The following is a 15,206-nucleotide window of genomic DNA, read 5'->3' on the forward strand; positions in this document are numbered from 1 at the left end:
GAGTAACCTATTATGTATTTTGCAACCATCGAATCTGACGATGAGTAAGGCTGAACAAGGATCTCATAAAGTTTGATCAAGATCCATGCATCAGTGTTGGGGGCAAAAATAAATTATGCCAACAAGACGTCCAATCAAATTCTCCAAGGAATGAATGACTAAACACAAGCACCACTAAACCAAAAATTTCAAGTGAACACCTTGTTACACGCCAACATTGAAAATTGAAGGAGCCAGAGCCATTTGAAGAAAAATAGGGAGACGGGTACCTATATAGCGTGGGCAAAATTTGAATTAAACTCGACTAAATGAATTTTTGCCTAGAACATTCAATTTCGATTTATTTGAAATTTGCATTGCAAAATTCGAATTCAAATTTTAAAATAATTTTAGAATGAATCATTTAAACCTGTGCCAACGTGGCTTATCACTGCAGGAGTGCGTTTTTAAAGCAATTAGGTACACGTATCTTTTTGAGTTACATTGATGGACTATGGGTATTAATGGAAATGGAAGTTTTCCTTCGAATTCCATTAGAAAAATACGTGTACGATTACCTATTAGGTACCTAATCAAAAAATTCGTGTCAAGAAAAAACAAAAACGACGTAAAATATTCTCTAAATAACTCTTAGCTTTTGAAGCACACGTGACGTTAATAATTAAATAGGCAGTGTCAAATCCGTGAAAACCATTATCTTATCATTGGTTAGGTACCTACATGATAAGTAATTGTAATTTATCCGTTGAAATTTCACTTCAAGTATTAGAAAAAATTTATAACCTTAATTACATATTTTTTCTAAAAAAAAAAAATATGTACCTATGTACTTATATGTAAACGAATGTTGTTCGGTGTCGGTACAATTAATATAACACCAAAGATACATTAAAGTACTATTTTCTTTTGAAACTTTCCCATGATTATTTTAATACGAAAAAATAGTACATATCTTATATTCGACGATCTTGTTAAATTACAAACATCTTGGCGAAGACACGATGTTATATCATTTACTCATATATCACACTTCATCCTGCAATAAGGCCAAATGTTTGTTTTCCGTTCTCAAACATAGAAAACCTGGTTTTTCTTCTCATATTAAGGTACACTGGTTATCGTTTTATATATATACTATAATATATGTACATTTATTGCATTATTTCCTGTTTTAGTATGAAAAAAAAGTACGTAAGAGTAGATATGTATACGTACGAGCGTATACGAAACGGAAATTACTAGTCATATCTTTTTGAATATAAGAATGTACCTTATTTTGCTCTTGTTTAGATAACCCTTTTCATTTGTGAAAGGAACGCAGGTGAAGTATTATTTACTCGCGCGGATATTAAAGGTGAAATGTCTTAACCGCCCGTTTTATAAGATTTTTATTACGATGAGTCGATGATGGTTGAATAAAAGTGAAAAGTTTCCCCTCATCGATGAGGGTTGTGCGGGGAGGAATGCTTCAAATACGGTACCTACCTACTTAAACGGATAGATACGTATGTACGAGTATAATAAGTATAGGATAGGTAACCTCTCAATATTGAGGCATAAGGCGACAAGCTGTCTAGTGTCTACGCGTAGTGGGTCGTTTGAAAGTGGATCGAAATTTAAACGCTGCACCGCACACTTCGCCTGTTTGAAGAAAGGGTCCGTCTGACGGCGTCCATCTTACACGATACCATGCTAATACTAAGTAAAGTAGTTAGTAGTTACATCAGTCTCGAAGATACCGCAAATCTAATTTCAAGATTTATAAGGTTAAAGGTTTTCGTTGTTGTGGCTGGTTCAGGATTATTACGTGTATAGGTATATGGTACGTTGTTGTTCAGCGTTTGAGTCTTGAGACATTTTTTTTTTTTTCGTGTGGCTATCGTGTCCAACGTCCGGTTTGGTAAACATGATAATAGCTTTATTACGCTATCTATATCGCCGAGCATATTCACGTTTATAAAAGCAAATAGCTGCGATGTTGTTAAATGCAAACACTTGAAATTTACTTTGGCGGCTTTACAGTCGAGTTTTCTTCCTCCCTCTTCAGTCTTCTTCCTTCTTTTGAAAGATGAATAAGCTAGTAAATCTGTAGGTACGTGCGTGGATACATACTCGTAGTATACATACATACATATCTACATATTATTATATCGTGTAATGTATCTACTTATTTTACTAATGCGTAGGTTCCCATTCATAATATTTTACTAGGTATAGCATAATATCTGCATTGTGTACTTATGTGTACAACAACACTAGGCTCTACTACTACTTATACAGGGTGTTTCAGGGTAAAAATGAGACCTTCCACTAAATAGGTATGCAATGCTAAACGATCGTACGCGGATATGTTTGCCTAACCTGCCGGTTGTGAAATGAAAAGGAACAGATTTAAACAGTGCCAACGCCAATAGTAGGTGCCTAATACATATACGAGTACTTATATGTATCGTGTCAATTTTCTCATTTTGATCAATGTAAAATTGAGGAGAAGTGGCTTGTGGACGGATATTTTCTTTTTCATCAAATTGCTCGATAATTTTCGAAATCATAACACTTTCATTAGTCACCTTCTAAGAACTAACGACATACATTCGCGCTTCTTTTATTTTTAGAGCGAAAAAAATGATTATGACGAATCAACCAATGATTAAATTTTTTTATTACTCAAACCATAGAACACGCACAGAGTATCCTTTATTTGTTTTAAACTATGACGTCATCATCTATATTATAACAAAAAAATGTATCAGTTCGAGTGTCGCAGACTGCCAAAAAATTATCGTGAAAATATCACGCTTCGCGGAGGAACGGGCCAAATTGTATTTTGTTCAAGAAAACGCTCATCAAACGTCGTCGGCTAGATTTTCTTAAAGAATGATTTTACAAGTGAAAATTATTTGAGGATGATTCTCAAGGTTAACGTATCGTTAAACGACGACAAAACGATAGGCCAAAGTTCGTAACGTGCAAATTGGTCCATTAAACCGAACCGGGGTGATGCGATAGGTGAAGCGTGGAAATTATACGAATTTAAACGACGACGGCAGCGTGGCGTTTGCATCACCACTGCGATGTGGTATCTTCTATAACCTACCTATACCTTTACCACATACGAAATGATCAATTTCGCTTTTATCTCGAGCGTCTGTAGAAATTCAAACTAATTTAAACGCGTTTTTCAACACGTTAATTTGAAATTGGCTGCGATGTTTCTGTGTTTCGCGATACTATCTCTCTATAGGTGTAGGTACACCGTACACCTGTTCGCTCTTCCTATCGATATCGATAGGTACGTCAGAAACGGCGCTACCCACGAAGGTGTAGATGGATACAAATAATGGGTAAAAGTATACAACAGGAAAAAAGCAGTCTGCTATTGGATAGGTTAGTATCGGCAATTTTTACACATTTTGCTCGATTTTATACCATAAATTAACCCTTATCGAAACACCCCTTTTTTTTCCTCGTCACGTAACTGAACGCCACCAATTTCCCCTATATTGCGATATAGAAGCCGATGAAACGTCGAAGAGAAAAATATTTTTTTCCAAACTGAGGTTAAAACCTGTTGAACCTGGGGTGGTGTGACAGCTGTTACAAAAACTGTTACTCCCCGCGATTTCTCCTATGCACAGTTTCAGTTTCACCGCGTTCTGCTGGGCTAGGATTGGCTGTGCTGAGCTTTAAAGTATATATAACTCGCAAAAATGAACTTTACGAATTAGTCGCGTTCGCGTTTCGTATTTTCCCAAAATTCACCATAATGCGTCACACTCGGAAAAAGCTGCTGACTTCATTAATTTCGCAAATTAATATTAATAGAATCGTTAAAATTTAAACTACAACATTTCGCGAATGAACGCCTTTGAATGTTAATCACAATTTCGACGTTTGTTTTTAATAAAAGCTATGTCAAAGAGTACGCTTCGAAAAGTTAATGTCTTCGGCAGCCTTTTCCTCCTCCTACGTATACTTACTAATAAGTTATCATCATTTCATATATCTAATAACTCAACTTATGAAAAAAAAATCGATGAATTTTGCTTATTAAATCTTTAAAATGCTGAGAAGAATCATCCATTAAATTTAATACTCATCTCGAGGCACTGATGATTTTTTGGTAAATCAGTAGTAGGTATAGGTATAAATGGATGCCTTGATCTAAGCTAATTGATCTCCACAGAAAAACTACCGAGCCCCACGTCTGCGTCTCTTTTTCATCAAATCACTCCACGAACAAAAGTTCCTTTTCCTATTCTTGAAAAATTCAGAATAAAAAACAAGTCAGAAAAGTCGGTAAAGGAGCCAACAAAACATTATTCAATCCATTAGTGATAACACTTCAAATACTTGACTAAAAATAAACCACAGAGCGAAATTAAAATCCGTTACTTTCTAACATAAATTTATAAATACCGCGTCATCTTATATCCGTATGAAAATATGTATGTTATGTATAAAGAATACAGTTTGTAAAAAAAATAATTCTATTCATAAATTAGATCTTCATCACTCCAGCTACGAATGTAAGACACACAACGGGTAAACAATGACCGATCTTTTCACCGCAAGGGGACAATACGGGAAAATGAAGGAAAAAAACACGCCAATCCATTATTCACTTTATTTTAACTTCAGCACTGAACTCTCTCACGACTTTGTTACACTTTCACGTAAATGTATCGCATTAGTTATTTCTTTGCGTTTAACACATGACACTGACGCTATAAAACTATGAAATTATATTTTAATTTACAAATAAAACACTCGTCTTAGATACATTTTTCCTGTTTTCCGCCTTTTCCCGCGCAGACAAAATGTTAACAATTTGCTGATTGCTGTTGATTCCTCAGCCGCCAGTTTTTCTTAATTAAAAAGACCCACTATGATATTTTGTTTTTTTTTCTTTTTTTCTAGCGGATTTCACCAGTCTCTTGCGCACCAAAAGATACGCCATGCATTTGTACCGCTACGACACTATATTGTCGCGATAAAATCGTATTAAATTTCAATGATGAAAGCGTTCCTGTATTTGCGATAAGAAAGAAGTACCTACTGTAATCTAGAAATTATGTACCTAGACCTACACAGTAGGTATGCATAGGTAGACATACATATGTACAAATTCGTGCAGTTTTGATCTGTATCACCAGATGATACATGCATATTGTTAAAATATACCTACGTGAAGAAATGAGCCATAATAGGTACCTATGTACGTACTTACATTTTTTAAAAAAATTGAAAATAATAATCTGTATCGCCAGTTTTCCAATCAGTTATAACTTCACTTTTGCAGATAAGTCTGTGAATTCAGTTTGGAAACGTCAAATGCCCATCACAAAAATCAAAATCGATTAATATGTACCTACCTATTTTAATACTTATCAAGCAGAATTCTAAAATTCAGAATATCAAGTACGATTGGTCACATGAATTTAGATCATATTTCAACTTTTAAAACATATTACCTATTAGAGCAGTGCAGCCAGCCATCTTTCCCCGTGAAATTTGAAATCAGCAAAACTCTCAGAGAAAAGGCGCTGGAACAAAAACTTCCTGGGATACATTTTTTAAAGCTTTGTCACTGGTCTTATGCATAGATGGTCTTACGGAGTCATTTTAGTAATCTTTATACCCATCAACACTCAACATCTTCATGTAAGATCAGTACCCTATAATGATGAATATACCCAATTGACTATTTCTTTTTTTGTTTTAAAAAAATTGCGAATTGAAGTTATATCATTTCGTCAAAATAAAGTTCAAAAACGTGAGCCGATTCAACCGTGACGAAGAAACTTCTCTAGGAGGAAGGGGTGGGTAGTTGAAATTTACCTTTTGGGCGGGAAGGGATTTTTTGCATAGATAATAATACAGGAGGATAGTGCGAGGAAAATGCTGATTGCATATACATACAACTTTTAAAAAGATTTTTGTTTGCACCACGCATAATCTTTGAAAATACAGGCTGATTCTGAAATGCGGCTGAATTTGGACTTGAAGAATTACCAGTGGTGTTGACAAGTGATGAGGTGAAGGAGGCAGTCGTTCGTTTTGTGGATGCCTTTGAAAAAATCTTAGCCACGTGCCCTGTCAGACAAAATTTCATGCGATGGATCACTTTCACGAATTTACTGTGATCTTTTTTTCAGAAGTTAATCATTTTTGAGTTTTGAGATATTCGTATTTGTAAAGATGTAAACAATACCTACCCAAGTCATTTTTCTCAAAACCGTGATACGAAAAAAAAACCGCCAATGAGAGTTAAGTGTCCACCTATAGCCTTAGAAATCAATGATTTTTTTTCTAAGTAGGTAAAGGTATACCTACTTACCAACTGAAATTTTTTTCTATCAATTTATGGAAAATGGTTCAACTTTGAAAAAATTATACTTAATATTATTTTCAATTGGAAAAATTTAAAACTATAGACGAAAAAACTGCTAAATGATCTTTTCAAAGTTTCAAATCCACAAAAATCAGAAATTCCAAATTGTTATTTCCTTATAATATACAACCGATGTTCGCTTCTCCTAAAGCACTGCTTATCGTTTCCAATTGATTTCTAACGAAAATGGAGGAGGTACCATATCCTGCCAAATACCTTACCTGCCATCGTTCTCTAATAAACTCGGATTTTCAGAACATTTCAATTTCACAAAATTCTTTATTTTTTGACATATTTTCTGGCCAAGAAAGACTCCATAATGGACATAGGTATTACTTCCTATATAAAGTGCACACGTATTCAAATAACCGATGTGAAAAAATGACATACGCTGACACTTACTTGTCATCACCATTGGTACGTAGGTATACTGAAGTAAATGTAATAATTTATTCTAGAAAATGATGGTTGGGAAAAATACGAGTAACTACGCATACCGAAAACAATCGAAATATTGAAAACTCTAATAGAAATACTGTGTTTCCTCAATAAATGGCAATTTTGGTATCCGTCTTTACGCTTGTACACAACAATACCATTAAATATTTTTACGGTTAAGATATTTTATTGGATGTTATGTTGGCAATAAAGGATAAATAGAAGTAACCATAACGTACCTGCCCACATGAGTTTACTTAACCTATCTAGCTTCCGTTCGCTAGAACTTTTTTTATTGCTACGTTTTTTGAATTATTATTGCCATTAATAATAGCGATAAATACAAGAAGCTATAACCTGCCGTAGTTATCGTGTAATTCAGTCTGATTACTATTTTTTTTCTCTTTCTTTTTCTCTTGCTATAGTCCGCGTGAATATAATATTTGCACGTAGGATGCTATAGTTAGTATAATTTCGTCGGGACTTTTATTCTATGCGTTTTGTAAGATATCTATACTTATTTCCGCAATTTCTGAAAGTTTTATTGAATCAATCACAGCAAGATCTTAGATCATTTTTAAAAGGTTGTTGATATTTATATGGGATAGGTAGATGCCAACGTAAAGATGCTCGTTTTTACTTATATGTACCTACGTACATAGAAGTACCTACTCGTGAATGCGACAAACTCTCACACAGCACAAGCAGTAGGTAAGTATTTGTTTGAGATGAGACTTTAGCTTTATAATAATTCATGAATAACGAATAACCGCCTACGAAATACGTAAGTATCGTACGAACATTGCATACACGACACACCTGCAGAATATATACAGTATTCTCAAGTTTACCTACAGGCAGACGCTCATCTAACGTATAAGGTTCAACTACCAAGGGTTGATGGCGCCTATGAAATGAATTACTTCGAGTATGGTTTTATTAGGCGTTATAAAAGAATAAATTATATATTTATCTTATTGTACGTATAGTCATCGGGTATTGTCGCCTCATCATCGTATTTAACTGTAAGTAGATATCTAAGTACATCCTCGAATACTATTTACCGTCAGTATACTGTACCTACGATATATGTATTTACCAGAAAGCTTAAGAAGTGAAATATCTACACTGTATAGGTGGAATATTACAAATACATATGTAGATAGGTATAGGTATACAACTCTAGCAGGAGAAAAAAAATCAAACTCTTCAGGCTCTAATTAAACATTAGGTACCTACGAAAAATGTGTTAATTATTTATTTTTTAGGAAGACACAGTAGGAAGGTGGGTATAAACCTGCATAATAAACCAATTACTTAAAGGTACCTGTATTTGACAGTTTCCATTAGAGAGCTATATCGTTTCAAAGTACATCTGCAAATATCGCATTTGTCCGGAAATTAATACTATCGTTTAAAGAAGCGCATTGAACCGAAGATAATGTTTCCTCGATTTCTTTACTCTGTGAGTTATGGTTCGAACTTTATCGCAACATGTTTTCTTTCCTATTTTTTTCACTCTCTACCAAGCACAGCAAACTCTCAAGGATAAACTGTACTAGACATAAGTAGCAAGGTATACCTACCAGCCTATACCAATGTTTAAATGAAAAAAGTGAAATTATTATTATATTTTACTCAAAAAATATATCTATAGGTATAATTAATGATACTTTGTACCTAAGTGTAAGTATCATATGACGATTGCAAATTGACAAAATTACACTTTGAATAGTTTTACCTACATACTGTAGCTTTGATGTTGAGATAATTTTCCATCATAAAATGACTTCTTTTCTGGCGTCATCTCAGAAGGAGTTGATACAAAAAACGCACAAGCTATTACTGGTCAAACCTACCTAGACCCACCTATCTACCTACCTACCTACCTATACATCGTAAAGTTGTCCTAAAATGCAATTACGTATCACGAGTATATCCGATTGATATTTTTAGCCATTCGTAAAAACCAAAAAAGACAGCATCGGTGACAAAAGTCGTAAACAACGAATGTAGTCGATATTTCATCATTTTACATTAACACCGACTAACTTCCCTCTTCCTATAATACATCAGTCGTAAACGCCTTCCAACTTTTTATTTTTTTTACGACCATAATTATAACACGAATTACAAATTATTCTCGCGCCGAAAAAAAAATCGCAGCCGGGTATAATTTATTCCCTACGCCTTCTAAACTTATATCATTTTTAGTTCAGTTGTTTAAATATTACCGCAACAACTGAAGAAGAGTCCATCGCCATCTGAATCAGATACCGTACGTAACGTGCAACGTAAGCAATTTGACTCGAGTTTTTTAAACTGAAGCCAGAAACGAGTACCACGTTGAACCGGGCAAGATTGATGGATATTTAGCGCTCGTTGAAAGACATCTTTACGAAACTAAATCATTTCACTAAAGCAACGGCTAGATTTCATGTAATTTTTACAAGCTTGCGAATATCTTTCGAGATACCATACTAAGTGAGTACCTTCGGCTTCCTATAACTACCTATAATTTGTGGTGAGTAAGTAGTTGCTATGATACTGGCGATTTTTCTAAAATCGTGAAAGCAATGTTACGAAAAGGTTAAGGTATGCCAAGTAAGTAGGTACCTTTATCATGGCTCAGTGTAAATTATACGACCCTCTGATACTACTCTCTCCTCTTCTTTTTCCAATCCTACAACACCGGAAGAGGTTCCATTTTTTTTAGAAAAATATTTCCACAAATTAGATATCATGCTTGCTTTTTCATCTAATGAAGCTGATTTTTTTTAATTTTCTAGTCTTAATTAGAAAAAATCAGAAAACAAAAAAACAAAAAAAATCAAATTTCACAACTTTTGCAAAACTATTTTAAGAAGTTTGTAGGATTCAAAGCACATTACTTACATTATGGTATTGTTTCTCAAATTTTACCGCCTCTCTATTTCTCTCGAAAAAATACACTTTTTACACGCCCCTTCCCACTGTATTTACAAAATTTGGAAATTTTCATACACCAAATCAATTTTGCTATTTTCAAGGCAAAGTAAATACTCAACCATCAAAGATCTATAAGAAGATAGGTACCTACCTAATGATTTTTAGCGAATTTTCGGTATTATTAATTAATGATAATGCAGATCTTCACAGTGAAATGTATAGGACCTTTTTTTGGAGTTGCTTCTGTTTAAAAAAAAGAAAACTAGGTATACATACGAGGAACTGGTGCCAGAAAATGTATAGTATCTAGATCTACTCGATTGTTATTAGTGCATAAGGAGCTAATTGGAAATGGTGCTGAAAAAACAAGAGTACCTATACATTTTGTCTTATGTAAGTAGAGGGTATGTCGCAGCATTCGAGGTTGATATTACTTTGTGTAAATTATCTAGTTGTGTAGGTACCCACTGTGGTATTTGTGTATGATGAATACTAGAAGAAGACAAATATCCACTACGTGTAATCATTGTAATTGTTAATTTTCAAAAAATGATCGCGGTAATGTTTATTTTAGGATATGGGTGTGGGGTGAACTCGCTAATAGATTTTTTCTGTTTGGCACGAAACTGGCGAGATTTAAGAATTAAATTTAGCCGTTCGTCGTTAATGTGTCGTTTCTATATATCTACATACAATATTATTTCATTACCGCGCTCCGTATAAAACCGACAGATTTTATTTTATCGTTTATTAGTATACATGTAAATTTTGAATAATGGTTAGCATTTCTCGAGATGTACTCACGAAAATTCTTAGCTCAGATATACACATTTATATTGCTGTCAAAGTAACATACGTAAATTTATCACTTATCGCACATTTTAATTATACGTACACTAACGTGTGCGCCATCTCATACAGTGTTCAAAAATGTAGATTTTTTATTTTTCTTTCTCAATAATATCTATTTTTATGTAAACTTTGCTTTACTTTACGTTGAGCCAAGTATAGATGATCAGTTTGCAAGGGACGCAAATTTCCCTACACTTGAGACCGATTGAAACAAAAATGTCATTTGACTGTCGTGTTTTCAACACTTCATTTTGCTTTGCTTTTGTAAAATGTGAAGTTTACTGATTTCACTTGTGTCAAGTTTAAGGTTTTGGCATTTCCTTATATGATTTTTTGTATGTTACTTTGCTGAAAATTTCCCACCGCCTAATGTCGTAAGTTAAATTGTTAAATAGGTAGGTAGTTGACTGTATACGTATAGCATGCCCAGAAATATAATAAAGCACCTCCAAAACATAATTTTTGTGTTGAAATTAATACCTATTAATTTTGCCACAGTGGATGCGTAGTACTGGTACTCATGATTGGTCATACGCAGGGCTTAGAAAATGTCAAAAATATTGAAAAATTGTCGTAAAAACTGGAAAAATTGAAGAATTTGAAGAAAAAAAACAACCTTTGAGAATTGGTGTGTTAGTGCTCCTAAAAGGGGGCCTATTCCATGTTGCCAACTGCACCATTCTTCAGCAAAAAACTTGCTGTGAGGCACTCAATTTCTGAGCACCTTGTATGAAGATGGGTCTTCCTCTCACTTCCAGAATACTTGAAACGATATACTGTTGAGGTAAAAATTGGCATTTTCATTTTGAAGAGTGATATGCACAGTGAGAGGCTCGGAGGGTTGCATACATGCAGTAAGTTTAGGAGCTACACAAGCAACATATTTGGTTTCTCCGAAGCAAGGCTTGTTTTGGAAACGTTGTGCTGCCAACTTAAAACCTTGATAATACCTATAGCAAATTTTGGGAAATTTCAAAATAATAAAATATTTCAGGAGTAGTCTGTCCATGGAGCTGGTAGAAGTTGACGAAATACACAAAAAACCTCATATAAACTTTTTGCCTAACTTGAAATTTGAAGGGGCAATAATTTGGATTTCAATAATGTTTGAATTAATGAGTAGGTAAATCATTGTCTCACTATAAATTTTAAAACAGCAATTTTTTAAGATGGTAGGTGGGTCATTCCATGTCAACTCAACCAACGTTTTTGGGTCATGTCCTTCGATTTTGCTCAAATTTTTTTCACAATATCTACCCACCCAGTAAGTAAGAAAGCCGCAATCAGTTTGGTCCCAGCCCCCTCAGGGGGCGGGTGAGGGGGCTTCCATTATTTTCACATTGTCTCGAGGTACTCAACTTCAGCAGTTCATTCCTCCAAAACTATGATACTTTGATCAAAACTGATTTCACAGTTCAAAAGGGCATTAAATTTTGAACTTTTTAAGTATTTTGAAATTTTCAAAAGTTGAAAGTTGAACTTTCAATTTGAAAGTTGAACTTTCAAATTGAAAGTTCAAATTTTAAAATGGCGCTGTAAGAGGGAGCTACCATTTAAAATTTTGAAAAAAATTTCCATTGATGTACATTTTGATACTTTTTCGAAATATTTAGGTTTCGAGATGGGACTCGTAGATGGAGGGGGAGCACCTCCACCCCCAATTTTTGGGCAAAACTTTCAAAGGAAAATATGGGGCATGTGATATATCGAATTCTATGTTTTTGGTAACGCTGGACACGAATATGACGTCAGATTTCTGATAGAACCCCATCCACGGCCCCCGACACCTCCCAAAAGGGGGTAAAAGTTCAAAAAAGCGTTTTGGTCGTGTGACACATGGAATGTAATGTTTTTGGTGACGCTGAACACGAATATGACGTCCGGTTTTTTATTGGACCCGTCCACAGCCCCCAGCACCTCCCCAAAGGGGGTAACCCCCCAAAAAATGCTTAAATTCGTGTGACACATGTAATAGTATGTTTTCGATATCCCTGAACACGAATATTGCCTTAGTTTTTCGAATCGACTCTATCCATGGCCCCCAGAACCTCCCCCAATAGGTAAAAGTCTAAAAAAATTGTTGGGGGCCGTGGATGGGGTCCAATCACAAATCTGACTTCATATTCGTGTTCAGCGTCACTAAAAACATACTATTCCATGTGTCACACGAACAAAACGCTTTTTTGAACTTTTACCCCCTTTTGGGAGGTGCCGGGGGCCGCGGATGGGGTCCAATCACAAATCTGACGTCATATTCGTGTTCAGCGTCGCCAAAAACATACAATTCGATGTATCACATGCCCCAGATTTTTTTTTGAAGAGTTTTTCCCAAATTTGGGGTGGGGGTGCTCCCTCTCCGTCTACAAGTCCCATCTCGAAACCTAAATATTTCGAAAAAGTATCAAAATGTACATCTACGGAAATTTTTTCAAAATTTTAAATGGATTGAAAGTTCAACTTTCAACTTTTGAAAATTTCAAAATGCTTAAAAAGTTCAAAATTCAATGCCCTTTTGAACTGTGAAATCAGTTTTGATCAAAATATCATAGTTTTGGAGGAATGGGCTGCTGAAGTTGAGTACCTCGAGACAATGCAAAAATAATGGAAGCCCCCTCACCCGCCCCCTGAGGGAGCTGGAACCAAACTGATTGCGGCTTTCTTACTTACTGGGTGGGTAGATATTGTAAAAAAAATTTGAGCGAAATCGAAAGACATGACTTTCAAAATCGCCTTTTTTTGGTTGAGTTGACATGGAATGACCCAGGTGTTTGAACAGTAGGTAATGGACCAAGAGTGACATAGCAATTTGGATTTTTTGGATAAGTTAATTAGGGAATTTTTGACAAGCATTTTTCTACTTTAACAAACTACTTGTTGGTCACCCTGTATATTTAGATACGTATCCACAAGCAATGAAGAAGATGAACAATTGTCCATCGAAAATGAAACGTAATCATTATTGCATTTTGTAGATAAAAAATTTACCTACCATCGCTTCATTTAACTCTTCCATTATCTCTGAATTCTTGGCTTACGTTATCACTAATTAGAATGCTAGGAATGCATTCGCATTTCAGTCAATGTCAAATGAGTTTTAGCACCAAGAGAGTAGGTATTTCAAATAGAAAGAATGTAAGAATACGTAGGTAATACGTATACATAATAGTTATAGGTATAAAAGAATTCATTCGTTTGAAAAAGTACGTATTCAGAGAAAAATTATAGTTTCAATTAAAATAAGTATGCAATAAAGAAAAATAATTGATTTCAACGAAGTACGTATGTTTACCTACCTAACCTCTACAACAACTGACAGTATTGTGCTCATTACACCCACCACCCCTTTCACTATATTCCACACAATTGGCAATTGAAAAATTTGATTTTGAAAGTTTTTGATTTAAAATATGAAAATATTCATGTACTCGTAGGTAACAATAATACCTAGGTAGGTAGGTGGTAAGTATCTTATATGTATGTAGTTAGGTATTTATGAGATATGCTAGGTGTATTTCAATCATGTGTAGGTATAATAAGTACGAACTTGTTGAGTAAAGTGTCTTCCACAGGAAGTCTACGAAAATGTACGTGTAGTGGTTTTAAGGAAACGAGTGCAATGTTAATATTATCGAATTCGCATGTATTGTAATCACATAGTCGTGGTGTTGATGCGTGAATGTGAAATATATCATGTTCTGGTTATGTAAACGATTGAAGATGGTAAAGAAGGATGTAATGGCGTGAAAGACGATGAAAAATTGATTATGGAAGTACATGTACATACAAGGTGTGTGCGGATTGAAGAAGTTATATGGAAACTTCGTGTAATTCGATGTATTTCATTTCTTATTTCATAAAACTTTCTTCTTTATGCATTTTTTTAATTTTGCTCGTACTACATTAAATAGGTAAGTACCTACTTTGCTATGATTTATTCTACTCATACCTGATGTGTTGATTACAGTGTCTTAACAAGTGGGTACATATATTTCTGTTGTGGCGATGGTTCTGCTTGAGCTTTACTTTTAGCAAAAAAGACTTTGATAGTTCATCAAGTTCAACAATCAAATATTGAACACAAATTCTCGAGTCTCAATAACTCTGATTCGATATCTTTCTAGTAACCTATCTTAGCGCATTAAAGTGCTCATAAAATTTTTTCTATTGCACCTATCTAGCTGAAATTTTTCCAGGATCATCCTTGAATGCAATCTCACTTGGCTCGAAATTGTTGGCACGATATCTCAATTAGGTCGCTTTTTATCGTTGACACAAACTTTGGAGCACATACACGCACACAGAACATCTTGCTCGAAATAGTCTGAAAATCAGGGTTGTTGCGGATCACGAAAATTTGATCCGAATCACGGATCACGAATCATTCAGAAATTTGTGATCCGGATCACGGATCAAAGATCTCCCGGGAAATTGTGATCCGGATCACGAATCACGAATAACTCCAGAAAAAAATGATCCGGATCAAGTTTTACGGATCATTTTTCGGATCATTTCAAGGAAATTGTATTATAAGGTACTAAATTGTTTTTTTATTAAAGATTGAACAAAAACGTGAAAAACAAAGTAGTCTCCATTC

The 15,206-nt window shown here is 34.7% G+C and overlaps 1 protein-coding gene across 4 annotated transcripts in view; it reads right to left on the reverse strand.

The window, feature by feature from the left end:
* Positions 1–15,206, reverse strand: part of cut (homeobox protein, cut) — a 90,529-nt gene that overhangs the window by 33,513 nt on the left and 41,810 nt on the right. The gene's annotated exons all lie outside the window — the stretch shown is intronic.

This window comes from Planococcus citri, chromosome 1 (genome assembly GCF_950023065.1).
Source record: "Planococcus citri chromosome 1, ihPlaCitr1.1, whole genome shotgun sequence".
Lineage (NCBI taxonomy): Eukaryota > Metazoa > Arthropoda > Insecta > Hemiptera > Pseudococcidae > Planococcus > Planococcus citri.